General features: G+C 40.8%; 1 protein-coding gene across 4 annotated transcripts in view; it reads left to right on the forward strand.

Annotated features, from left to right (window-relative positions):
* The window catches only part of LOC111874975 (Kv channel-interacting protein 1), a 145,230-nt gene that overhangs the window by 56,514 nt on the left and 62,623 nt on the right, over positions 1–26,093 (forward strand). The window lies entirely within an intron of this gene.

Below are 26,093 nucleotides of genomic sequence, written 5' to 3' on the forward strand. Positions count from 1 at the left end.
CCCAATCGATCACGTCACCACGAAACTTGTTTCCCCTTTCTTGTACTCTCACAAAAGTACATAAACTTCCCGCGTCAATCTTACTGGAACAATTTCAGACATTCAAAGAATCCAACCATAGAAAATATAATCGCAAAAATATCTCTTACTTTTCTACCGCTCACTCATAATGGTATTACTTCACATACCTGTCATTATTTCTACTTCTTTTTCGAAGTAATAAAGAAGTACCCAGCAAAATGTACATAGAAATATTTTAAAGACGATCCAGTCCGTTTTGAAATGACTCAAGTTTGATATTCCCTTCGTTTTTATGGATTCCCAAGGTCTATGAACGTATTCACAAAAGCCCGTCACTGAACCATATCCTGAGTCAGTTTAATTCAATCCATATGTTAATAACATATTTCTTTGTGACCCACTTTAATATTATTCTTCCATTTACATCTCCGTCTCCAAAGCAGTCTCTTCCTTGAAGTTTTACAACCTAAATTTTCTAGGCTACTCCTTTTCTACTCGATGCGTGCTGTAGACTCCGTCAATCTCACCCTCCCTTTTATGTTCATCCTGTTAATGTTTGTTGAAGGTAAAATTGTGAAGGTTTGAAGTTTCCTCAGTTTTGCTGCTACTTCCTATGCGTTACATGAAGACAATTTTCTCTGAACCGTGTTCACAATCTGTGTGCTTACACTAGAGCGAGAAGACAACAACAACAACAACAACAACAACAACAACAACAACAACAACAACACACCATCGATGTTGCATGTCACTGGTTATTCGTGTTTCTCGTAAATTAGGCCCCTATGACTAGGCACTTTCATTATTTGTGTGTGTAAGGGTGAATTCTGCCGGTCACGGTAGCCCAGCGGTCTAAGGCATGCACTGTCTTCGCTCGCTCGGAAGCCGGGATCGTGGGTTCGAATCCTACTCAGGACATGGATGTGTAATGTTTGTGTATGTGCGTTTTTCTGTATTTGTGTGCAGGTAGAGGCCTTGCGACGAGCTGATCACCCGCCCAAGGAGTCTTACCGAATGTTTAAGATCTAGTAAACCGAAGTGAAAAGGAGAGTTTCATGGAGGTAGGCCTAGGCCCAAATTGGGGCTGTAGCGCCACAGGAAAAAAAAGGGTGAATTCTACGTCGCATGCATAACAGGTTGGTCAGTCCTGAGTAAGGGGTATTTGATGTAGTGCATGTCACAAACCAGAGTTTCACCCATACAGCCGATACGATGACGAATCGATACCAATTCCATTACGCCTAATTCTGAATGAGTTCAGTGTGCATTTTAATGGGGAGAAGCATAAAATCCTCTAGTAATCTAGTTACGAAATATATATATATATGCATAATTTTGCTGCGATAAGTTGATTTATCTTCGCATGTTCTTTCAAACACATACCGTTGTTGTTTACTAGAGAATTAAAATTAACTTGCGTGTGAAATTTGACAGTGTAAATGAAGAGAATTTGCAGAATTTCATAAATCCGAATCCTGAACATAACAGCAGGATCGATATAGTACGGTAACAATTTCGATCAAAATTTGGCTACAATCGCCTTAAATGTTTTAAAAATTACATACCAATTTTTCTTCGGGTGTTTCATGGGTGCGAAAACATATAGAAGACCACAAGAAAGGGGAACTTGTAAGATGATGATAACTTTATCACCCAATTTATTGCATCAGTAAGAGGATGTTGCCTGGTACTCAGGAGCTTCGACTCCGATTCGTGACAGATTCCTGTAAAATAGTTCAAAATGCTTCCATGCTCCATATTCCATCCACTGACTTATGATTATTCCTAATAGCATTTTTTTATTCCTAGTGGGGTGGGCGTAAGTCCCTTGCACTCCGCCCACTTCTGGCCTATTGTACCAGCCCCAGATGGTAGGTGAGAGTGATTGTGGAGCAATTGGTGGAATGAAGATTGGCAGGGGAAACCGAAGTACTCGGAGAAAACCTGCCCCAGCGCCACTTTTTCCACCACAAATCCCACTTGACCAGACCCGCGATCGAACCCGGGCCGCCGCGGTGGGAAGCCAGCGACTAACCGCTTGAGCTATGGCGCGGCCTAAACCATCCTGGTTTTTGTTACTGTCAGACAGCTGCGGGCTCGTTGATTTGGGGCGCTCTCCCTGACGAGAGAACGTGTCTGTCGTTTACAATTGCTGCTGGCCCTCGTCAGATATTCGACCTCACCTCAACACAGGTATACTCTTCAATTCATGAATGAACTCCCTTTCATAACTGCCAGAGAACCGAACAGAGATCACCGCCTTCGAGGGTTCCATTACTGCTCTTCATGAACGCGTTTTCTCGGAAATGTGCATGAACCGTTGCCTAGCAAAATGGGTAGTTCCATGTCAAGCTTCATTATTCCGTCTTTTAGGCAGTGTTTACCGAGCGTTGCTCAACAATGCGTTGTTCCACCTTGTTGTCCCGGAAACATGTTTCAACAAGCCGTTGTCTGTCAATGTATTATTCCGTCACATATAGATAATACTGAGACCTGTATTTTACATTGTGACACAGTCGCTTATACTGTGCTTCGTTATTGAGAAATTGTATGAAGTTCGAATAGAGCTTCATGTACAGTGAAGGTTGTAGTAGACCGATACGGACAAATTTAAGTTTTGGGGTAGGCCTTACTACAGTATTTTATCAGAATCCGTTCGGTAGTTTTTGTAGACAGAGCATGAGGGTGAGCAGACGGACAGAGACATGACCGCTCCATACGTTGTGTTGAGCACAAAAACGACAGAGGACAATAGCTGGGACAACGTGCTGACGTGCTTTATGCTGTCCAAGTCGTTGTACTATCGACAGATTTGCCCCCCAACATACCGGCTTACGCGGCGGGGGTGAACGCAAAAATTAATGGCTCTATAGATTTGAACGAAACACATATATGGTGTGTAAACCATAACCTAAATATGCGTATGAATAGATTTATTCAGTTCGGTGATTCGTTGCACAGAAAAATATTGTAACATGTATACCCATTGTTAGTCAACGGGTTGGTAAACAAGTTCCCGCGAAGACAGATTCTTGGTAAACAGTCCGTTGCTATGTTACGTAACAATAGAAGAATGTCCGTAAGAATTCCCACGGCAACGAATACAGGCAACACTGGAAGAACTGCCGTTTCTATGCAACGGCCTTAAAACACACACCCTTAAGAAGGTGACGAGACTATATGGGAAACTGTGTTTTCTATGCGGTCCACGCTAAGAAAACGAATGGAAGAACAGGATGTCTGTTGCCAGGCAACGAAACTGTAAACAAGAATCCTTAACCAAATAAGACGCTGTTTTCTGTGGGGTCCGTGCAAAGGATTTATCTTGAAGACAATCGGCACTACGGGTCAGTCAGTCAGTCAGTTCTCGGTAGGGATAGACACGGGAAGTTCGTAGTTGAAGAACAATTAGAAGTCGGTCTGTGAAGACTTAACGTGTGATTAGAAGACTTTGTTTATGTGTAATATTTGGAGTGTGTAATTCAGTTAGACTGTTATAGTTCCTGTATGTTACTTGCGTTACTAGGAGACGACTAGTATGTAACAGTGAATTATAAAGCATATAAATAGCAACAGCGCTATAATTGCGTGTAATTGCTGAAGGTGCATGTAAGGAGTAGATAAACCCGTTCATTCAATCCCGAGCCCCAGTTGTTAGTCACTAATACACACGACAATATTTTACATTTTGAATGTTAAAATTGGTCATTTTATGTATAATCCTGTCATATTTTTTAAGCAAGTCGATATTGATTAGGAAACCAGTTTTCTTGGATTGCGGCTTCAACCTGTCTCTTCCGTTTGTAGATGGGTGGATTAGGCGTTCTCTTGTGATACGGGAGGCCACACAATTTCATTTTTTTTGCTGCAGTTGCTCGAGGAACTGAAACAGTCGTCTCTGGTTTTTGTGCAGCAGCTACTTAAGTCTGTTTCATACATACTAAGTTAACAGGTTTAAAACTGGAGAATTTGGTGGCCATTGTGTGGATTTTATAAATTCAAACGAAGCATCATCCGATAGTCTAAATATTTTTTTTTATACTGGCTGGTTTTTCATTTTCATGATAATTTTACAGACGGTAGGACTCTTTGGACGAGTGATCAGCTCGTCACAAGTTTAAATATATAGGTAATATGAATTTAAAAATGCTTATTTTTAACATTAAAAATGGAAAAATGTTGTTTTATATAATGACTCGCTAGAACTGAATAAATATTTTTATACTTAGGTATGTTCCAAGGCCGCGCCATAACTCAAGCGGTTAGTCGCTGGCTTCCCACCGCGGCAGCCCTTGTTCGATCCCGGGTCTGATCAAGTGGGATTTGTGGTGGGCAAAGTGGCGCTGGGTCAGGTTTCCTCCGAGTACTTCGGTTTCCCCTGCCAATATTCATTCCACCAAGTTCTCCATCATCATAATCACCCGGGACAGGCTAAAATAGGCCAATCAGTGGTCGCCGTGCCGAGTGAACCCAGTTTGACTCCACCTCCCACTAAGCGAATTTTAATTTAAAATTTAAATATGTTCCAGGAAATGTATGTGACTTTCATTCAAAATCACACATCAGTTAATTTTTACAATTATTTAAAATGACGTCATTATTTCTGCACCCGTTGTTCGTCACTTTAAAATAAAACTTTTATATTTGATGTTTCAAGTTTTACTGCACTCACATCACTTTTTATATGCCCATACAGACAATCTTCTAAGGCCCACCTAGCGGATTTCTCTAACCCAAGGTCCGTATCAAAGAATACATACACAATTTTCATGCGGAAATCTTTCAGGAAACAACCACTTGGAATAACGAATAGGAGGTGGAATTATATAACGAAAATGAATCTTAAGAAGAGAGTATGTGAGAATGGGAAGTGAATTAAACTGGCATGAGATTCTCCAGTGCTGATCCATCAGAGTTCTACCTGGTTGATTAGTTCGTTGGATTATTAGTTGATTACTTATACAGTGAAGTAACTCAAGAACTATGTAACTTTTACATCAATGTCAAATCCGTATTTAAAATTCTTCCTCATTTTTTGGCTATGAATTCTGTCGTGGAAAGTTGCTGATCGAGGACCAGTCAGTCAGAGTTACACTGTATTTATACTCAACGAATAAGTAACTAATTGTTTCAAATAACTGGATCCTCTATGTCAAAGAACAGCTGATCACATTATCTGCTTTATTGGTCACGTGATCATTCCTGAGTGACGAAGGAATGACGATGGTTGCCTATCGGGTAAAGGGTAAAAGATTATGTCGTCGCTCGCTTTCTGTGATGATTATGGCGGGGTGTTGTGCCGTAGCCATGGTGACGGAATTCCCTCAGTGATGACGTCACGAGTTTGCGAAAAGCCTTCTACCTCTACAGTCCCCATCCCCTTTATACGCGTACATACGGACAACATCCACTGGCGCTCAGCTGAGTTACTGCCTGCCGTCGCTTCGGCCGATATTTGGGTCGGCTGTCGCATGCAAGAATGGTTACTCGTACTTTGATAATGTAGCTGAAACCAGATACGATCTTCTTACCGACGAAGCTGACCCAAGCGGTGACCCTTTCGGGAGGTGGCGCAGACATGGGCTATAACCTCTTAAATTTTTCGTGGCTTACCTAAATCCATCTAGTTTAATGCGATATAGTAACTTAAATCAGGTTGACCGCTTCCTTCTATATGCTTCAGCCCATCTTTCACCATCATCCCACCATTTCGTGCGACAGTCTCAACCAATGACAGCGCCGACAAATAAATCATTTCTTCACTTAATTTTTAGCCTACTTTCCTTATTTTGAAAAAGAAATAAAAGTGGGCTTATGCGAACACCATGCTATCTATTGTCTGTGTATCCCCTTCTTTTAACTTTGGATTACGTGAACTAGTCTTTATGGAACCTGGTATGTATATCATGGCACCAGGGGCCATCTCAACCGTGTGCTTCATAGGTCCCTCCCATCAGTCTGTGTCTCTGTATGTGCATCTCACTATCGTTGCTAGGCAAAGACTAAGTGAAAACGTTACCGCGATACCGAATAGACACGCAACAATAGAAGATTTTTTGAACACGTCGTTTTCTATGTGGTCCTTTTCGTACCATTGAAACTAGGCGTTCAGTTATTGCCAAAACTTGTTACTGTTGTTATTTTAAGAGCATAAACTGCCCTCTGTTCTATAAGGTGGTTTTGAAATACTATATTTGTAGGATATGCCACAATTTTTAATTGATTACAAATGCATTTTCGTTATCCATGAATAGCATATGGGTTTCTAATTTATACTGCCTTAGTTTGTCTAGTGCTTCAACAGGCAGGCCCTCCTGTCAATAATTTCTCAACCCGTTTAGCTCTTTCGATAAAAATGTTTCTTCAGCGACTCTTCTTGCCAATATTTTAATAAATTTTAATATGTGAACACATGTCGCCCGAAATAATTTACTTTACATTCGGATGGAACGGCATTGTCTAAAATTATTTTCCAAATTTCTACTGCAGTTGATCCATTTGTGTATTCATATTGAGTCAACACAAGTTGAAATTCTGTTGAAGATAGAACCGTTCTTCCTGGCACACATGAGTTCATTCTGAAATCAGTAGCTTCGTGATAATATCATTTCGCGCAGTAGTGATATAACGCAACGAATCTTGCTTCATTTCTTCCAGAGTTCTGATACGATTAAATTTTAGACCTATGTAAAATGGAGACATAAACTCGGTTCGAATTTTGGACGGGGCATCGACTATCCTAGAAGAGGTTTTTCTTGATTTTCCATAGTAACCCCCCTGGCTGGTGCTGGTATAATACATAGAACTAAGCCACAACCTCTTCCGCCCACAGCCTTTACAATTCACTGTCCATTAATCATGCTAACATTCTACGCTGTAGAGTCTGAATTACTGACAGCCCCGTTGGATAAACAATAAACACGTCTTATTCATTTTTAACATTTCAGCTTGGTTTGGGCGATAGCAGCTCTGATGCTACTTACTGAATGATATCGCGTACCGACGTCGGACAAGAACCTGGTCTTAGGACATGCGGATGTTAGAGATGGCTTCCGTGAGAGGAGGGATCGAAGTTGATTATGAATTGATTGTTTATGTGTTAATCAGTGAAAATGCAAAGATTAAAAATCGACAGTTTTGCATGCTTTAGTGGGACAAGAAGTTGTGAGTAAATGGGACTTTCTAATGCGCTGTTACGTGAATTGTGAACGGAATGTCGTAAGTTATTTATAAATTAAAATATTATCTAAATAAGAGTATTATTTTAATTTAATTGTGAGGGACGGCATTATCCTGTAATATTTTATAAATTATTGAAAATGAAAACACGTTTCTAAAACATAGTTTTGTCGTTTCAACCAAGCTGACACAGGAATTTAAGTTTGATTCGATCTTTCGAGGGAAATAACAGGCTTACACACACGCAAAACCATATGATTCTAACTGTAACTTAAATATCGAATGCTATAGCAAACACATTTTGCTGTATTACCTGCGAGATCTTTATAGATATTGTTTGTTTTTTTCCTGTCAACTTGACATTACTTTCAGCAGGTGACGTAGTTGTCTACGATGATATGTTTCGGCTTGTGTGTGCCGTCTGCAGGTCCTGTTTTTAGTTACAGTTAATATTATCATGCACGTAGTGTAAATTTACATGCATGTCAAGTGTATCCACCGGTCTGTGTGTCTTAGACAGCAACTTCATCTGCAGGAAATAGTGTTGTGTTGACAGGAGTCAAATAATTATCTATAGTAACTTATTCGAGAAGGTCTTTAACAAAATATGAAGACCGCGAGATCTTGTACTGGCGCCAAATCTTAGGAGATCTAGCAGGCAAGAACGCCTACATCTTGCCGGTTTCTTGTTTGTTTTACTTTTGGACCCTGAAGATGGAGAAAGTCTATTATTCCGAAACATCGACTATACAATGTTACATCCCAGAAAACAAGTATCTTTACTCGTATCGATTTTAATTTCATAAATTTGTTGCTGTGTGCACAGAACTAGCTTATTTCTTTCATATGGCAATGGACGATGATTTTTCATTATCGCCCTTGTTGTAACTTCGTCTCATAGTGTATCTTTGTATACGGAATTACATAGAACTAACATAATGCAGCTTCTGAATTCAGCACAGCCTTTGGTTTGTAACAAATGAAGTCCACGAACAGGTTCTCTCTTGAGAAGCCGCTAGTCGATCAATTGGTCATGGAACAATAGATGGCAGGGCTCTGTTCTGCAGTTGATTAGATGAAGTTTCCCTTTTAAGCATAATGCAATGTGAAGGTAAGCCTCCACGTAGTCTTATCTTCTGCTCTGGATACAGCGTGGCTGGATAGGCTCAGGAGCCATTGCTACTTGGTGATGAGCGCCACTGGCTTGTAAAATACATTGGGTATGGAAATTAGAGTGACAGACATGTCAACGGTTGGAGGCCAGATGACCGTTTAGGCACCATTGGTCGGATCATCGACCCATACGTATTCATTTCACAATTTACCGTCACAGGAGGAAATCAGGTGTCAAGGTGTCATATGGTGAGCATATTGGATGTTTGATTAGAGCCTTTGCAAACAGTAGACTCAGTTTGGCATGAATATTATTACAATTACTAAAAAAAAACACCAACATTTCGGATGAGTGGCTAGGGCTCGTGTTTCGATAGTAGGAAGAGTTGCGGATTCGATACTCGGGCCCGGAGACCAGATGTTGAGACTGACGATTGCAGATAAATGCTGGTATAGCCCTTTAAAATATAACACGACCGCTTCCATGAAAGGTAAATTTGTCCCTGTGCTTAGCTAATTAAGCATTACACCATGAAGACGTAGGGGGGAGTGGATGTATAGATCCACATTTTCTTAACCTCGGCACTACTTGGAGTTGAGTAAAAAGCTTCACGCCCCGGCCACTTTACCACCCGGGGAAAGAGCCCCCGGTACCCATGGGATAGGAGGCTGGTTGGACTTCAGAGCCGGTCTGGTCGACGTCGACCGCTTCCATATCCTTTCCAATTCATCATAGAAAAAGTAAACTCTATATAATCAGTGCAGTTGATAGAGCGTCGTTAAATAAAACTAGAAACAAATTCCTTAATGAAGTAGTCGACCAGTGTGACTATCATATCTCAACCTTGAGGGCCGTTCGCCTGGGAATTTCTCCTCTATTCTTCCTACAGCGTGGACTTCCCCTGTGGACTGCTGTGTGTTCGGTCCCTTGCAAGATCACGTGAGGGGCCAAGACTATGAAAATGGCGAAGCAGTCCTGCATACATGGTTGCGATATGTCGAAACGGACTTCCACTGCAGAGGCCGTGCAGCGCTGGCAGATATACCTGGATCGTTCTCGGGATTTCGTGCAACAGTGGCGGGATATCTCCAGTAACTCGGGGAGGCATCTGTTTTCATAAGTGTACCTTTAATATGTAATGTATGTGCTCATGCCTTTTCGGTACTGCCTATATATGCCCTAAATTTAAGTATGCAACTGAGTGAAATAACAAGCAGGACCAATAACTCTGGTATAAATGATTTGTTGTGCTTTCGATTCCCTCGATAAGGCTTTGCCCTTTCTAACACTTTAACTCTTGTATTCATTTTCGGCGCTCCAAAAGTGTAAACAATTGAGAAGCCGGTTTCTTAAATGTCGTAACTTAATACTGAACTCCACATACTCACCTACTTTTCGTTCTTAGATTAATGTACGTTAAAGTTCACGGTAGCCGAGCGGCCTAAGGCATGCACTGTCTTCGCTCCCTCGGATACCGGGATCGTGGGTTCGAATCCCACTCAGGGCATGGATGTTTGTGTGCGTTTTTCTGTGTTTGTGTACAGGTAGAGGCCTTGCGACGAGCTGATCAACCGCCCAAGGAGTCCTAGAGAACGCGTAAGATCTAGAAAAACCGATGTGAACGGAGAAGTTCATGGAGGTAGGCCTAGGCCCACTGCGGCTGTAGTGCCAAGGGGGGAAAAAAAAGTTAACGAAATTGACGAATGAAAATGGTCGAATAGAACTTGTTAATACGATGAACTTTTAAGTAATTTAGAGAACATCGGAAACCGGTACCTCATCAGTTCATCCCTTGAATTCGCTGAATAGGAATAAGGTGCACAGCGTCCATAAGCGCTTATCCTCTAGGAACGTGAGTTCCAATCCCGCTCCGGAAATGGATATTTCCGTTATTAATTGTTCAGTTATGATGGTACGAAGTTTTGAGATAAGAGGATTACCTTCCATGGAGTCCTGTCGCGTGTCTTAACAAGGACAGCAAACCTCTGGCACAGAGGAAGTTATTGCTCGGATAGGCCGCGCCATAGCTCAGGCGGTTAGTCGCCGGCTTCCCACCGCGGTGGCCCGGGTTCGAGCCCGAGTCAAATCATGTGGGATTTGTGGTGGACAAGGTGTCACTGGAGCAGGTTTTCTCCCAGTACTTCGGTTTCCCCTGTCAATTCTCCTTCCACCGACTGCTCCACACTCACCTGACATCCGGGGGTGGTACAGTAGTCCAGTTAGTGGCCGACGTACCAAGTGGACTCAGTCTCACTCCACCTCAAGAAACTTTAAAAAACACTGCTTTTCGGATTGCGCTGTAAGCGGCTCGAGTGAATTCAAAAATCCGTTCCGTTTGCAGTGTTATCATACTGTAATCAGGGCTGGGGCTGTGACAAGTGACACATAACTTCAGCTGTAAGTGGCCAGTTCATATTCATATTATTTAAATGCATTCTGTGTTACAGTATGACAGTGTCTAACAAAGTCAACAATTCTTGAATTACACACTTTGTGGACATTCATGCATGCAGCAAGACCCCATTTCCTCTCATGGTTGCAACATAAATCCTAATTAGATCTAACACAGAATTTTCATCCTTGTTAATTTTGAATAAAATGCATATTTTTTTTTTTAAATTTCTTGCCTTGAGACTTCATTAGCTTATATTTTCCCCTTGACACTACAGCCCCAGTGGGCCTAGGCCTACCTCCATGAACTTCTCCGTTCACTTCGGTTTTTCTAGATCTTACACATACGGTAGGACTCCTTGGGCGGGTGATCAGCTCGTCGCAAGGCCTCTACCTGTACACAAACACAGAAAACGCACACACACAAACTAAACATCCGTGCCTTGAGTGGGATTCGAACCCACGATCCCGGTTTCCAAGCGAGCGAAGACAGTGCATGCCTTAGACCGCTCGGCTACCGTGACCGGCTCATTATCTTATATACTTATTATTAAAGCAGAATCTTTTGGGAACGGGGTCTGTTTCCGTATTCAGGCAAGGTGAAACTTAAGTGCAGGGTTCGGTTAGAAAAAAACAGTTTCAATTACTGGACCAGTGATCACTGTGCACTCTTATACCGATCATTCATGATCACTTCCGGTTATCGAAACTAAATTTTTATTCTTCAGTCTAGCCAAAGTGTTCTTTTTTAATGTCGTATTGCCATCTGGCACTTCTGTTGAACACAAGGATTTCACACCTAAGCGGCGTGCAATTAATAACTTTTTGGACATTATCCATAGTTCTGTTTTTTGTATAAAACCTTTCGGAGACTAGACTCGTATCTCCGTTCGCATCTCAAAGCCCACTTATTCGGCCCAGTTGATAGAACCAGTCCATATCTCCCGATCTTAAGTTCGGAGATAGGGACTAGCTTTGGCCATACTATAGCTCAGGCGGTTAGTCGCTGACTTCCTACCTCGGCCTTGGTTCGAGTCCGGGTCAGGTCATGTGGGATTTGTGGTGGACAAAGTGGCGCGGGTGCATGTTTTCTCCCATTACTTCGGTTTCCCCTGCCGATCTTCATTCCACCAATTTGCTTCACAATCACCCTCATCTATCATCTGTGGCTGGTACAGTAGGCTGCAGTACCAAGTGGACTCAGTCTCACCCCATGAGAAATAAAAAATAATAGAGATTAGCTTTGTCGATTGGGCCCAACTGAGCAGACTCTTACCTGAGGACGGAGACACAGTCCAGTCTCCGAAAAGTTGTTCTTTAATAAAAAGCGGGGCGATGGGTAATGGTCAAAACAGTTAATAAATGTATTGTCACGTGTTTGGGTGACTGAGGCGGGATTTTGGATTGGCAACTGGATCTATTAACAATCCACTGGTCGTAACTACAAATAATTTTTATACTACTGCTGATTTACACAATTTGCAACCACTCCACACTAATCTTCTCAGTCTGTTTCCACTGGGCATCTCTATCCGTTTCCTGGTACGGATTTATAACACGGGAACTGTAAAAGTCTCACTAAATTACACACTCCAAATCCCACTGCAAAATAGCACACATAAAAATTTCAATTCACAAATTAACTCTTCTTCAAATACGAAATTACCCGACGGGAAACACCGCCTCCCATTGTTGTGGATGCATGTTTACCGCCGCGTAGCTCATTCTCGGCGCGGACCGCATAGAAAACATAGTTTCACTTATAATGCACCGTTACCGAGCCGTTGGTCAGTAACGCGTTGGTCACATCCGTTACAGTATTAATGTTCCCTCGTCACGAACTTTTAGAGCTTATCTAAGCGGCGTAGTCTGAGGATAAAGGGGTGGGAGCTCCTCATAATATAAGTAACGGAACAGACATCCGTAGAAACGTAAGAAAACAATGAAGTAGAGCGTCAGAAAGAATATAAAATTATTTTCTAGTATTGAAGTTTGTTATAAGTGAAATGGGGCACGCGGTAGCGTAGTTGGTTGAGCCACTATGCTACAAGCCGGACGATAGAGGGTTCGATTACCGATGAGGGTACTGGATTTTTCACTTGACCTAATCTTTCCAGCCGCACTATGGCCCTGGGGTCGCCTCAGCCTCTAATAGAAATGAGCAGCAGGAATCTTCCTGGGAGTAAAGAGAGGCCGGTGCATGAGGCTGACAATCTCACCGCCATCTGTGAACCAGATGTCTACAAAATGTGTGAACCTCGACGTCTCAATACAATGTAGGCCTCCACGGCCTGTTACAGGAATAGCTTTACCCTTTTTTAGAAGCGAAATTAATAAAAGTGAAGCGAGGAAGAATAATTATGTTATTACGAAATAAAAACGGTCGCCGAGCTATGCCGATAGTGTCTGTAATTATTTTTGGAATACATAATGATAGACTCTTTCTACACTGCATCATAATTATTTATTGAATAAATATAAAAATTGTCAACAATATAAATAATTTTATTTAAGCCAAATTACATGTTACTTTTCAATTTCTTACAGAAATTTACACTTCAGAAATTATAAATCCTACTATATTCATCGTCGCTATATAATCTCGATACCAACAGCGTCGTTACATAACCATCATTTGTCTTTGATTCGGGATGCTGCCGCTTCGTCTGTAAGAAACAAATGGGACAAAAACAGGTAAATGGAAATATTAATGTAGCGGTTGTGATGTGCTTAATTAATTAAGCACTGTGCCATGAAGACATATGGGGAGAGGTGTCATAGGTCAACCACCCTTGACATCGGCACTAGGTGGTGGTGAGTGGTCAGTTCCACACCCCGACCTCTTTACCCCGGGGGAAGGAGCCGCGTGTAAATTGGAAATTGTATTTTGGGTTTTAGTTTGTTAAATTAATTAATGCTAGCCGGTCACGGTAGTCGAGCGGTCTAAGGCATGCACTGTCTTCGCTCGCTCGGAAGCCGGGATCGTGGGTTCCAATCCCACTCAGGGCATTGATGTTTGTGTGCGTTTTTCTGTGTTTGTCTACAAATAGAGGCCTTGCGACGAGCCGATCATTCGCCCAAGGAGTCCTACCGTATGTGCAAGATCTAGAAAAATCGAAGTGAACGGAGAAGTTCATGGAGGTAGGCCTAGGTCCACTGGGGCTGTAGTGCCAAGGGGAAAAAAAATTAATTAATGCAGTTTTTCTTTTGAATGACTTGTTTTTTTTTTGCTTTAAAACGAGATTTCACTTCAGTAATATAATATTAAATTTATGAAAATTCTTGAAGTTTAAAATCTATTTTTGTTAAATTTTTGTGTGCAATGAAATTATAATACGTATCATACATTGTTCAAGGGACCACATGGTAGCGTAATTAGTTGATGCATTATGATAAAATTAGGAAAGCCGCGGGTTCGATTCCCGATGAGGTCATTGGATTTTTCACTATGGCTCTGGGGTCGACTCAGCCTCTAAAAATTATTAGGAATGTTCCTGGGAGGGTAGAGGGAGGCCAGCGCATAAGGCTGACAACCTCACCTCCATCTATGAGCCGATTGTCTAGAAAATATGGGAGCCTCGACGTCTCAGACGCCTATGGACCTACACAGCCTGTTAGAGGGATAGTTTTATTTTTCAATTTTTTAATTTACAACTTCACAGACTGAGGCGGAATTAATAATATCTTTACGTATATTCATTTATTTATCGGTTTATTCTTTAATTCCGTGTTCAAGAATATGAAGCGGCCATTAAGTAACCCCTGGAACAACATGTCCTGATTCATTCCCATTTTTTCCTCCTGGAATATATAGGACTGTACAATCGAATACAAATAAAAAAAGAAGAAGAAGAAGAACTAGCCCCTGTAGAAAATGGGAAGATAGAGTTCTCAACGGAACCTTGAAACGACTAATCTTTGAAGATTATGTGGGGCTTGAATATTACGACTGCCCCTTCGCCTGAGGGAGATGAAGTTTTGCAAGCTAAATAGCAGATATTCAGAATATCTGTATAAACTGGTATTTCAGAGGAATTTTCTTTCACAATTTAATGAAAAAGTAAACATTATTTTTCCTAAAGACATTCCACTGTTATCTGTCGCTTGCAGTAGGTAGTCTTGTCTTCCATGTTTCTTTGTTATTACAATTCTATTATAACAATTTAAGTGATATTACACTCGAGCATGGATGTGAGTTCATAATTTTCTGTCTCGTGCACATGCAGTCCTTGGGATAGCCCTACCAAGTAATAAAGGGATTGTTTCAAAATTTGTGAATCGAGAGAGGGCAGAAATTCACTTTATGGAAACCAAACAATAATAATAATAATTCAATTCAATTCAATTCAATTNAGGTACGCAAGAATTTCCCAGCATTTTATGGAATCCGAAGGTCCATTACCGTGTTCACAAGAGTACTTCACTGGTCCCTATCCTGAGCCAGATCAATCCAATCTATACGATCCCATTCTATCTCTCTAAGATCCATTTTAATATTGTCCACCCACCTACGCCTTGGTCTTCCCAGTTGTCTCTTTCTTTCTGGTTTTCCCACCAATATCCTATACGCATTCCTCGTCTCCCCATTCGTGCTACATGCCCTTCCCACCTCATCCTCCTTAACTTATCATTCTANGAGAAGAGTACAAATTATGAAGCTTCTCATTATGCAGTTTTCTCCAACCTCCTGTCACTTCATCTCTCTTCGGTCTAAACACCCTGTCCTCAAACACCCTCAGTCTATGTTCCTCCCTTAATGTCAGAGACAAAGTTTCATACCCATACAGAACTACAGGCAAAATTATATATAGTTTTCTATATTCTAATTTCTGGACTGAATGGTAGCAAGCATTACCCGAGTTCAATCTCCTCTTAATTTCCTCCTGAATCAGGTTTTGATTTGTTATCATCGTTCCCAAATATCTGAGCTATGCCACATTTTCAAAACATCTGTTTCCTGAGGTTATGTCATGATTTTACCCTGCATTTTGGTGACGAGACAGTAATATATACTTAGTTTTCTCTCTAGACTCTACTTCTAGACCATCCTCTTTACTTGCGTCAATTAAAGTTTGTGTGTTTTCTTTATGGTATCTATATGATCACCCAGTAGATTCACATCATCAGCATAGGCCAACAGCTGATGTGTCCCGTTTAATTTCAGTCCCACGTGGTTTCCCTGGACATTTCTAATGGCATATTCTAAAGCAAAGTTGAAAAGGAGTGGCGTAAAGCATTTCCTTGTCTTAGACCATTCTGGATAGGAAATTTGTCAGACACATATTTACCTATACGGACTTTACTATACGTTTCGTTTAAACACATTTTAATCAGCCTGCCTAGTTTCGTGGGTATCCCAAATTCTATCAGAATATTGTTCAATACTTCCCTCTTAACTGAATCATAGGCTTTCTTGAAATCTATGAATAGTTGATGTACTGTCTCATTGTACTCCCATTTTTTCTCCAATATCTGACGAATGCAAAAGATCTGATCTGTAGTTGATCTGTTACGTCGAAACCTACACTGATGATCCCAATAATTTCATCTATATATGGACTTAACCTTGAGAGAAGAATGTTGGATAAAATTTTGTATGAAGTTGATAGCAGTGATATCTCTAGATAATTACTACAGTCAGTTTTATCACCCTTCTTGTGAACTGGTACAATAATAGACTCCTTCCACTGATCAGGCAATTTTTCCTTATGTCAAATAGAAGTAATTAGATTGTGGAACTTAGAACGTAATATTTCGCCTTCTGCTTGAATAAGTTCTGCCGGAATTTGATCACTACCTGGAGATTTATACCGTTTCAATTTTTCAATAGCACTTTCAACCTCAAAATGGCTAGAATCAGGTACTATCGGCTCCGCTGTATGAATTTCTGCCTGCTTAACATCACTGACCCTATGCACATCCAATAACTGAGAGAAGTAGTTCCTCCACCTATTCAAAATGTTGTGGGAATCTGCAAGCATATCACTATTGTCATCCTTCACTAAGTTACTTCTGGGTTGGTAAACCCTCTTAAAGTCATTTATTTCTCTGAACAGGTCGCTAATGTTCTTGTTCTTACTGTTCATTGCAAGCTCATCAATTTTGTCTTTCAGATATTCCCTCTTTCCATTCCTGAAATGCTGCTGGTTTCATGTCTTATATTGTTCAGATTATCCCCATTTAACTCGCTTGGATCCTGTAACCATGCAGTTTGGCTTGAGGTTACAACTGAATGTTTACTTCGGAGCTTTGGATTTCTACGTATTATTATTATTATTATTATTATTAGTAGTAGTAGTAGTAGTAGTAGTAGTAGTAGTAGTAGTAGTAGTAGTAGTAGTATTCTTTTTAAGAGATTCTCGTGAATAGTTACTAAATGCCATGCTAAATGAACGTCATTCTATTCTGTGATTATCAACGGTTAACCTCCTGCATTGCCATAACATTTCGTGCACTAACGTTACTGTGTGGTCACAGCACTGCTTAGTTTTCATGGAATTTCTTTTGTTTCTTATGGTAGTTTTTGCCAAATAATCTCAAATGTTTTGTATATGTTTTTTTTCTTCAACTTGAACATATTTCTCCATTCATTCGATCCCTAATTGTCTACTTCGCCCCGTAAATTATTTTGAGAGTACAGTAGAATGCATATTGAAACCTAAGAAAATACAACGAAAATTTTACATGAATTCAGTAAATAATTTTAGAGTTTGAAAGTACAAGATGCAAATTCTGAAAAGTTGGAGAATATTTTAATATTCCATAATATGTTAAATTATTTAATAACCGAAAATATTTCTAATACAGAGCGAAGATATCTAGGAACAGAGCGCTGGGAAGAATATTTGAACCTAAGAGGGAGAAAGCAACACGACGTTGGATAAAATTAAAAAGGAGGAGGGAGCTTCATAATCTTGTGGCCTACACTTCATCCGATAATGTTAGAATGACATCAGAGAAGGTGATATGGATGGGATATGTGGCATGCACAGGAGAAACGAGAATTACATACAAAATGTTTAATATCTGAAGGGAATAAAGTATTTCGACGACTTTTAGGCTTAGATGAGAGGATAATAATAAACTAAATCTTATAGAAACAGAATTCGATTGTGAGGACTGGACTCTGGCTCAGAATACGGACCAATGGACAACTTCAAATTTTCAGTTAGGTATAACCTACGTACTATACTTCTTGTATAAATTTCGTGACGTTTTAGTAATTTCCTTCAGAAATACACGGCTTCACTGGCCACCGATTCATTAATAACCTTTGCCAGATTGCGGGGAAACCAACAGAATGCCGTAAACAAACTCCTACACTAATGATATCAGATGAAATGCAAGGCCTTTGCCCTGTTGAGCCCTTTGTGAAACCTACACTGAATGTTCTGCAGTTACACAGACCCAAATGAAAGTGATCTATGTACGGGGTGCTGGATATTTAATACTGCTGTGTTTCCGGAATTTTGTATATTCTCATTTAACGCACTCCATTAATAGAATTTACTACCTGATGTAAAATTAGAAAGACAAGAGCATAAAGTTGGTGGGTCGCAAACTGTCGTCTGAGGCCGTACTGGGTCTTCACGAAATATTTCCTTGACTTCGCAAGTAAAGGCGTCAGATTATTAAACAAATCCATGAAGCTAATTACGCTGCTCCTCTGCTCAATTTATTTGTTTTAGGAGATATTCGTTGTCACATTTTTATGCCTTAAACCCAAATTTATATTTTCACTAGCTTAGGACCTAGTTTCCTCTCAGAATAAACCTTTTTTTAATATCAGTTGATATGACTTTTAAAAGTTCAGTTTATGGGAATAGGTCAGATGAAGTGGGATCTTGAAGTATGAGACATTTGATGGAGAAATATCGTTTTATATTCATATTGTGACATGTCAACGCACTGCCAGACAACTGTTCGATAAACACCCCGCGATACACGCATGCAACAGTAGAACTGTGTTTTCTGTGCGTGGTCCGTGCGGAGGCCGTATAACGAGAATAACACCAGCAGTGCAGTTCAGTTCTCGGCAGGAGACAGCCACGGGAAGTTCATAGAAGACATGTGAAGACTTAACATGTGAATTAAAGACTTTGTGTGTTATAATTGCAGCGATTTTGAGGGTGTTACAATTTTTTGTGATTACAACTAGTGAAGATCCAATAAACTGATTCACCAATCCAAACCAGCATCGTATTCACACAAACACACGACAATATTCTTACGTGGCATAAATGAAGATGAAGAGTAGTGAAGAAATAAATTGCATAATTACATGTAGATATTTCTATTCCAAAACAGACTCAGTGCTTCCGTAGATTTTCGAGCCACCAGTCAAATCAGAAAACCTTTAAAGACCTTTGTTAACAGCTGAACATGTGACAAATAAACGCCTTTTAAGGCCACTGACACTAACTGATACTTTCCCATGTTCTGTCAGAATGGAAAAAGACATGATCCTGTAATTTGTACAGTTTGTTACATACTTTCATTTGTTATAATTTTATATTTTCCATTCCTTAAATCTAGGAGAGGAGGCACGCGAAATTAAAAGCTCCTCACACCCGATCCTCAATTTGTCTTCTTTCCCATCAACTTCTCTCACTGGGGCGAAAAGTCAGAACTAGAATTAATTGAATTTATTCCACCTTGTTTGCTGGAAACAGAGGCATTTTTTATCCTTCTTGGAACTCTTCCCCACCGGGAACTAATAATTACTCTTAATCTGAGGTAAGACACTTAGCATCTCATAACAATACAGTATGATTACGAAAAGAAAAAATGTGGGGATTAATACAGTAAAAGGGAATTTCTTGACTTGATAGCTAGTGTGTAGGTACGGTTCCTGACGCTAAACCGTTCCCAATAAGTGATATGTTTCCGTCTCAATATCGGAACTTAGTTCTGTACTTTCGTGTAATAACACATACGTGACAAGTATATAAGCTTTTAAAAATGTATTGTAGGCCATATTCAGATTAAGCAATATTTTCCGTTTTGGAGGGAACACAAATGCTCACATCTATTACAACGGCCCGTATGTAGAACTCTGAAAGCAAATTATTTCTCTGAAAATACGCCTTCGAAAGGATTTCTCTGACACTACGCCTTCGAGTTCTGCACAGACAGCAGTTGGGTCGAGCTGAGAATTGATTTCGTCAGGACTTCTCATCTCAAAGGCCTCAAACCTGCAGATTAAATAACCCGGAGTAATTAATTTAGCTGAGAAACGATAGAAATGGCAGGGAAGCTAACGTTGAAAATAATTACCTTTCGCTGGTTACATAATTTAATTACAAAAATTGAAGCACAGCTCTCCTGAGCTATGTAACTTTTCTTGTAATTTCCTCTCATACTCGCACAGTTAATTGTCAGGAAAGTTCATTTCTCGTCGAGTCAAAGCTTAAAAGTGACGCCAGTGACACGAGGATTGGCCTTGTCTTATTTCGGTGGCACAAAACGTAACGCAGGATCCGAAGCTCTTAAGAGTATATGTCACAGGAAAGATGCTCTATTATTATTATTAGTTGGGTGAGACTGCGGCCACTACTGGCCTATTGCGCAAGCCCCAGATATTAGATGATGGTGACTGTGGAGCAATTGCTGGAATGAAGACTGGCAAGGGGAACCGAAGTACAGAATGCGCCAAAAAAAGAAAAGGCAGTACTGAAACTCGCGCATCTCGAACGCTCATGTGCGTTTGTCGATGGGGCACAGGACGTCTTTTAATTTCAGTACTGTTTAATTTTGGCGCATACTGTACTAGGAGAAAACCTGCCCCAGCGCCACTTTGTCCACCACAAATCCCACATGACCGGACCCGGACGCGAACCAGGGCCGCCGCATTGAGAAGCCAGCGACAAACCGCCTGAGCTATGGTATGGCCAATATTAAAGTTAGAGCTAATATTAATATATAATGAGATATGGAAAGACTCAGGAATTCTATATTCACTTCAGTAGCTATCTTATTAGAAAGAATCAAAATTATTTCGAATTTTAGAATCAGTCCTGTGCAGAAAGTCGACGTACTTGTCAGAATGGAAAGGCCAAATTTCATTCGTGTTAGAAAGTTCAGATTTGACGGCCTGGCTCTTTTTTTTTTTTTAACAGAAGGCATTCTGGTCCGTCTCACCATTTGACATTAAGTGAACGGCAACAGCATCGAGTGCAACCAATTTTATTTAATTGCATAAAAAACTTGTACATATTTCGATCCTTAAATAGACGCTCATCAGAAGGTGCTCAACACGTGAGGAAGTGCTTTACAGTTATGAAGGTCAATTGTTGATCTCTTAAGACGGAAAAATATAAAGGTATTTTTTGCAGTTAAATAAAATTCGTCGCACTTGAGTTTGGCTTTGCACACTTCATCACGGTCAAAAATTTGGTTTCTAGAAAATTATGTGATATGAAGAAAGCAGTCTTCTGGGATTTGGCACCCTGTATATGTGGTGTTAACCGACGTTTCGGAGGAACGTATCGCCTCCATCTTCAGGGTAGAAGAAAAAATATAAGAAATCTGCAAGCGAAGAGACCGTGAGAACCGGTAAAAGCAGACTGTGTGGAAATATACACAGCTATGTGAGAGCAGAGAGGGTAGGGGGGAAGGGCAAGTATACAAGTGAAAGCAGTAGTGTGGGAGGGGTAGGGGAAGGGAGCTGGGACAAGCATGGTTTTTGTGTAGGGGAGAGAAAGGCAAGGTTAAAGGCTGGGCACTAACCCGTAAGCTGAGGGGGTTGGGCAATTGAGATTGGAATGCGTCCAGGAAATATGAACAGAAAGGGGGGTTTTGTCTCAGCAAGTCTTGGAAACCTCTCATCTGTTCTATTAAAAGCCCCACCTGGATATGATGCCTGATCCAGAAGGCCACACAGGCCATGACCAACCAACATAACAACCCCCCCTCAGCTTACGGGTTAGTGCCCACCCTTTAACCTTGCCTTTCTCTCCCCTACACAAAAACCAGGCTTCTCCCAGGACCCTCCCCCTCCCACCCACACTACTGTTTTCACTTCTATACTTGCCGCTCCCCCCATCCTTCTCTGCTCACACATAGCTGTGTATATTTCCAAAACAGTCTGCTTTTACCGGTTCTCACGGTCTCTTCGCTTGCAGATTTCTTATATTTTTTCTTCTACCCTCAAGATGGAGGCGATACGTTCCTCCGAAACGTCGGTTAACACCACATATACACGGTACCAAATCCCAGAAGACTGCTTTCTTCATAGTCACCGCCGTGAAAGCCTCAAATCTTACATTATGTGATATATTTGAAAAAAAAAAAATACTAATATTTTATAGTTCAGTAATTTTCTGCAGTTCTCTCTATAACACGCTTGAGCACCTACATGAGCAGAGTAGTGAAATTTTCCGTTGATAGAACTAACAGTCTCGTGGTGCAGCGCGTTATTCCCTGGAAAAAACAAGTCTGGTTCGTACGTACATTAACTTCCAAAAGTTGCAGCCTTCGATATGATAAAAGGTATGTACTTGTAAGAAAGAATGTTTCAAATAATAATTAACGAGGATTTTAGCGCAAAAAGAGAAGGCCAGTACAGACATGTACCAGTGTTTCGACGACGGAACGTTGTTGGTGAAACAACCGACTACACTACTTAATCATCTGACTTCTTAGTTTTTGTGCCGTCTATGTGCAACGTCGTTCACTATTCTTTCTTCGTATTCCCTTATTGGACACTACATATGCCGGTCACGGTAGCCGAGCGTTCTAAGGCATGAACTGTCTTCGCTCGCTCGGAAGCTTGAATCTTGGGTTCGAATCCCACACAAGACATGGATATTTGGTATGTGTATATGTTTATTCTGTGCTTGTGTTGCCCTGTGTTTAGGTAGAGGCGTTGCTACGAGCTGATCACTCGTTGAAGGAGTCTTACCGTCTGTAAAATAATCAAAACGGAAAAAAAGAACAATCTCAACATCGTAAAGGTTTAAGAGGAACGGATTAAGTAAATAAGTAAGGACACTACACGCTTCGGCCTGACTGGTCATCTTCAGGTGTACAGTTTGTTATGGTTAAGGATTCTGCTGCTCACTGTAATGCGGTTTTCTTTCCTCCAATTGTAGTTGCATTACAGTGGGGACCAGAATCCTTAACCATAACGACATGTACACCTGAAGACGGCTAGTTAGGACGAAACATATAGTGAAAATAAAGGTATATGAAGAAAGAACAGTGAACGACGTTGCACATAGACGGACAAAATCTCCAAAGTCAAGTCTATACAGTGCAACAGGATGCTGAAATATAACACTACGTACGAGTAATCAGCTTCTATCGGACGTTGTGATCCCCTTCCGATCTTCACTTAGGGTAAGTTATTTCTGGCATTATTGCCGAAATCAACGTTGAATGGATATTATATTAGGCCTATTCCTATCAGCTATTATTTTTTTATTGCTAGTGGGGGTGGGACTAAGTTCCTTGTACTGCTGCCACTTCTGGCCTATTGTACCAGCCCCAGATGATAGGTGAGGGTGATTGTGGAGCAATTGGTGGAATGAAGATTGGCAGGGGAAACCGAAGTACTCAGAGAAAACCTGCCCCAGCGCCATGTTGTCCACCACAGATCCCACTTGACCAGACCCGGGATCGAACCCGGGCCGCCGCGGTGGGAAGCCAGCGAGTAACCGCTTGAGCTATGGAGCGGCCTTTCCTATCAGCAAACTCAACGCTCTAGAATTTAGATACTAGAATGCCACAAAGGAAACCCCATAACTTCACTCCATTCATGCAGTGCGATAAAGGACAAGAGGACTCGGATGAAAAGCCAGTGGGGGTGACCTTGTATTATCTTAGAATTAGGCTCGAGCAGACTTGATCGTACACACATTATTATATTGTAGCATCCTGTTACACTTTTCACCTAGGGTCGATTAGTTTTTACAGTCTCACGTTGCAACACTATGTTCTATAAACTTTATTAAAAGTTACTCACTTTAAATGTCCATCAGTACATGTTCCGACCAATGTAGTTATCATCAGGTGTTAAAATTGTTGGGCGAAGAAACTGTTGCCTTCTGTTCTTGCTCATGTTGTTAATATTGTAACAGATTTGATCAAAGCATTGCCGGGCAACGGCTCAGTAAACAGTTCCCAACGTGTAATAATATAAGGGAAAGTGTTTTCTATGTTGTCTGAACCAAGCAACTATAGAACAACGGGTTATGCAGTCCGTTTCTAGGCGACGGCTCGGTGAACACATTTCCGCGTATCGGACTGAGCTATGCAACGGTGTAACTTCATCAACAATACCGACTGTGTTTTCCCTGGTGTCTGTGCAGAGTGCTTATAAGAGAAGTTAATTCAGAAGCGAAGTTCTGTTCACGACTGTGAGAGTCAGTTCTCAGAAGGAGAGAGCTTTGGAGTTTTAATTGAGCTCCGAGGTTCCAGGGTGATTGAAGAAGAAATGGCAACAAGACTCCATAGTGATTTGAAGTTCTAGTTTCTGTGTTTCGATCCGTTGCTATGAGACGACTAGTTGAAACTGAGAATCCTAGTGCGTGTGTAACGGTGAACTGTAAATTGTGTAAATCAGCGATAGCGCTGTAATAAGTGTGATTAAGAAAACTTTTAACCGAAATGCCAATAAACCCAATCATCCGAAATAGAACCTGTTATTTTCGTCACGCGTACCGCCCTACACGTGACAATATGTAACATCCGTCGATGGGCATGTTTGAGTTGCTCTCTCCTGTTGTGCGTTTTCGAAAACAAGACACGCAGCACAACACACAACAGGAGAAAACACAACCCACAAACTCAAACACACATGCGCATCCAGGGGACATTAACAACATAAGCAACAACAACAGAGTAATTTCCTCGCCCAGTAATTTTAACATATGATGATGACTACATTGGTCGAAATATGTAGTGATGGGCTTTTAAAATTTTAAAGTGAATAATTTTAATAAACTTTATAGAACACAGTATTGCACGTGAGTCTATAAAAAACTAATCGACACTAATTGATCCTACCCGATTCGGCTAGAGTCTCCGCAGAAAATCAAATAAAGGGAAGTCATACTTTGTGCTCTTCATAGAAGATCAAGGCGATCAAATCGAGGGGGGTAAAGGGGGCAGGGCACGGGGTGGTTGAGAAATGGATACACAACTTTCAGTTGGAACTTGAAAGAAAGAGACCATTCGTAGATAGGCAAATGATATTAGAACCGATCGTAAAGAAGATAAATATGTGATTGTGGACTGAAATCAGTTGTCTGAGAATAGGGCATTGAGAACACGGTGAACCTTTGGGTTCCATAAAAGGAGTAGAATTTCTTGACTAGCTCAAGTACTGTTAGCTTTCCAGGAAGAACTTTTGCCCTGCGGAGTGCATTAATTTTCTTCCAACATTCTGTTGCTCCCATATAAACATTTATGCCGTCATACATGATCACCGACACACCTTGCTTTACCCTTTAAAGAATGAATTTCTTCTAAATCTATATAAATCTCAGTTCGTGTCTCCCCTACAAAGATAAACCGGTTAATGCTATTTAGATAAACATTCGTAGTTTATTGTAAGACCCATACGAAAAATAACAAATTCACTCTGTGAAAGGAATGCATGGTTTTAATAGACTACCGTAGGTGGTAAGTACGGTAACCACTGTGCTTTAGAGGGTTAAGAGTTAATAATTATCATGGCTTAGTTTCTCAAACGACTGTAAATGCTGTTGTTGATTCAGAATCAACCTCTACTTGCTTCGTCTGACTTTTCTCTTTGTTTTCCATCTTATTTCATATTGATGGAAGTTAAAGGGAATCTATTCCTACTCCCATATATTCTCTCTGTTTGGTGAAGTGACTGTCTTTTGTTTTTCTGAAGCTCTTCTTCCTTTGAATGGCTTTTGCGTCCATATTCTCATAGCTCTTACTGCGGTGCAAATTTCCGCTGAATGCTTTAGGACAGTATACTGGTATCTAATTCTTCTCTGACCCCACCTCCGAATATTAAGCTTTCTGTAATTAGCGATAGCGGTGCACTGGGGCACTGCGTCTCTGCTGTTCGGATTTGAGAGCCGTGGCCCATATGCAGACAGTCCTTTCCAAGTTGTTTTTATATCACTGACACGCCTTAAATTCTTCAGTCAGACTGATTACAGACCGGGTCCATTAGACTTGAAAACTTAAATGACCTGAGTAGAATTCATTGCATCCATTAGTTGATCGAGTTTGCTCGTGCAATTCGCTGTTGATCCGACGTAAATTAAAACTTCCAATCATCCGAGGACACATTTTCACCGATTCATTAAACTATATACGGTACCCACAGAGCGACGTAATTTTAATCCATGTGTAAATGAGGTTTGAGGATGCGGACTGGATTTTTGTGGCTCTGGATGGTGAATAGTAT

The sequence above is a fragment of the Cryptotermes secundus genome, unplaced genomic scaffold (genome assembly GCF_002891405.2).
Source record: "Cryptotermes secundus unplaced genomic scaffold, Csec_1.0 scaffold795, whole genome shotgun sequence".
Taxonomy (NCBI): Eukaryota; Metazoa; Arthropoda; class Insecta; order Blattodea; family Kalotermitidae; genus Cryptotermes; species Cryptotermes secundus.